This window comes from Sorex fumeus, unplaced genomic scaffold (genome assembly GCF_029834395.1).
Source record: "Sorex fumeus unplaced genomic scaffold, SorFum_2.1 ptg000039l, whole genome shotgun sequence".
Lineage (NCBI taxonomy): Eukaryota > Metazoa > Chordata > Mammalia > Eulipotyphla > Soricidae > Sorex > Sorex fumeus.
The window spans coordinates 14,383,924-14,386,876 of record NW_026606096.1 but is presented as its reverse complement, the minus strand read 5'-3'; the positions used below and the strand labels follow the sequence as shown (position 1 = coordinate 14,386,876).

General features: G+C 49.2%; 1 pseudogene; it reads right to left on the bottom strand.

The window, feature by feature from the left end:
- Window positions 1-446: 446 nt before the first annotated feature.
- LOC130028417 (TAR DNA-binding protein 43-like) lies at window positions 447-1,714 on the bottom strand (annotated as a pseudogene).
- Window positions 1,715-2,953: the final 1,239 nt, after the last annotated feature.

The window sequence follows — 2,953 nt, the reverse complement described above, 5'->3', positions numbered from 1 at the left end:
CAACACCACGATCTCCAGGGACCTTCCTACGGAGAAAATCTGTATGGTGGGGTTCAAATTAAAATGAGGAGGAAAGACTGCAGCTCTAACCAATGGGTTCCACTTTGAACATGCAAATAATTCAGGTGACAAGTCCAGGGATAAAATAATTACAGGAGAAGCCTCTTGATAGCAATTGTGGTGTTGGTTTACCTGTCAGGCTAACAGCAGTTCACTTTCAAACACTCAAGAATTCAACCCGTTATGTAACAAAACTTAGAAAATTCCTTTAGCTTTTCTTCTTTTTCTAAATGAAAGATGTCAAAAATACTCCTGAATATACTCCACACCGAAAAAAAAACAATTTTGAAAATTCTTAGTGCGTATGTATCTTACAATATATTTACGATGAGTTTAGAAAAATTTGAATTCCCACCAGTCTCTAGCGTCTAACTGACCAGCCCAGCCTACATGCCCCAGCCCGACGACTTCGAGTCCATGCTGGAGCTGAAGTCCATGCATTGAAGCCGCTACCGGAGCCCGCATTGGAGGCCGACCCCCACCCGATGGCGGCGCCTGAGTTGGAGCCGCTGTACGGGTTGTTCCCGGAGCCGAAGGCCTGGTTGGGCTCCCTCTGCATGTTGCCCTGGCTCTGGTTGTTCCCTGACGGGCCCGACTGGTTCTGCTGACTGGCCAGCATCCCCATCATGCCCCAGCTGCTCTGCAAGGCGGCCTGGGCCGTGGCCCTCATGGTCGGGTGGATGCTGAAGGCGCCGAAGTTCATCCCGCCCCCCATGTTGCTGCTCTGCTTGTGGCCCAGTCCCGCCCTGCCGCCCCGGCTGTTCCCGAACCCGCCCTGGTTCCCAAAGCCACCCGGATTACCAACAAATCTTCTACTTCTCTCTAACTGCCTATTGCTATTGTGCTTGGGCTCCACATTGCAGATATGCACGCAGAGGATGCCTTTGATGATCAGGTCCTCGCCACACAGGGACTGGGCCACCTGATCATCTGCAAATGTGACGAAGGCAAACGCCCCCCCCCCCCCAAGGGCTTGGGGATGAACACATCGACCACCTCCCCGTACTGGCAGAAGACCTGCCGCAGCTCGTCGGCAGTCAGGTCCTGGGTGCAGCGGCCCACAGACACCTTCCTGCTCCTCAGAGGCTCATCCGGGCTTTGCTTAGAATTTGGAAGTTTGCAGTCACACCACCGTCCATCAATCATGTGTCGCTGGGACATCACCTTCACTTGGGTCTCATACTCCGTGAACCGCACAAAGCCAAACCCTCTTTTGGTGACCAGTCTTGATATCTTTTTTTTTACCTGGACCATGAGGACCTCCCCGAAGGTGCTGAAATACTCCTTGAGGTCCTGCTCGGTGGTCTTCCAGGGCAGGCCGAGCACGATGGGGTCAGACGTCTTCTGCACGGCCCTTTTCACCTTCACCTCCGACGAAGCATCAGACTCCTCCATGTTCCTTTTGTCATCTTTGGGGTAGTTGACCACGTAGACCCGGTTGCCCCAGCCCACGTCGGGCGCGTGCAGGATGCCCTCCACCAGGCGCGCGTACGGCAGGCATGCACTGCGACACGGGGTTCCGGTAGCGCAGGCTGCAGGCGCCCGGGAACTGCGCCGTGACCGTGGACAGCAGCACGGTGCCATCGTCCTCCGACGGGATCTCGACGGGCTCGTCGTTCTCGTCCTCCTCCGTGACTCGGATGTACTCGGTCATCTTCGCCCGCTCGGTGTCCGCTAGGTCGCTCGGAACCCACGAGGCGGCGCACGCAACGACAGCGCCCACGACCGCTCGCTCTCGGCTCGCACTAACCTTGAACACTTTGATGTATTTATTATTCATGTATTTCTATATTCTTCGTGACATCATATTCAAGTATTCAAGTATTTTACACATTCTTAAATCGAGCTCTTTGGGTTCACCAATGTCTTCTATTTTGCATAATTTTTAAATTGGATTTAATTGAAATGTCATCTTGTTGTGGGACTAGACATCTATGTGCTTTTGAATACATCAGAAAGGAATTGGTGGGACCAGAGAGATAGACAGCAGGTAAGGCACCCTACTTGCACACGGTCAACTCAGGTTCAATCTCTAGCACCCTATATATTTCCCTGAGCCCTGTTAGGAGTGATCCCTTAGCCCAGAGCTAGGAGTAACCCCTGAACAGAGCTGGGTGTGGCATCCCACCTCAATTAAAAAAAATTGAAAAGGAAAGCAATTGGCAAGAACTAGGCTTAGAATTTAGAAAAGAAAAACATTCACTGAGGAGTTAAAAATACCCCCCCCAAAAAAGAATTAGAACTATATGTTTTGCTGACTGCATTTGGAAGAGATTGATAAGAAAGAAATTGACTTTGATGCCGTAGAGAAAAGAGATGAGAGTGACTTCTTAAGTTTCCTTTCTGTCATTTTTTTATAGCCATTTACCCTGATTTACTTTACTGTTTGGACCGATTTTCTTCAATCAACCCAAAGCAGCTGCTTACTTTAGAAAGCAGAATATGTGGGAAAACATTTCAGTTCCATCATGCAATTAGTAATGACAACAAATCCAGCACTTCTGTCAGGTATGATCCAATGCTGAGGTAAGCTAGCATATGAGCACACTAAACAGAAATGATGGCCACTCAATACCTCGGTTGCAAATCACAATACCCAAAAGGAGAGAGAGAACAAAAGGGAAAGCCCTGTCACAGAGGCAGGGTGGAGAGGGGGAGGGGGTGGGAAGGTGGGAGGGGTACTGGGATCATTGGTGGTGGAGAATGGGCACTGGTGGAGGGATGGGTAACCGATCATTGTATGACTGAAATGCAAAAATGAACGTTTATAAGTATGTAACAGTATCTCATGGTGATTCACTAATAATAATAATAATAATAATAATAATAATAATAATGAAATGGCTTCTTCTTCCTGGGTCTCCTGTGCTCATTTCAAGAACAGTATATATTT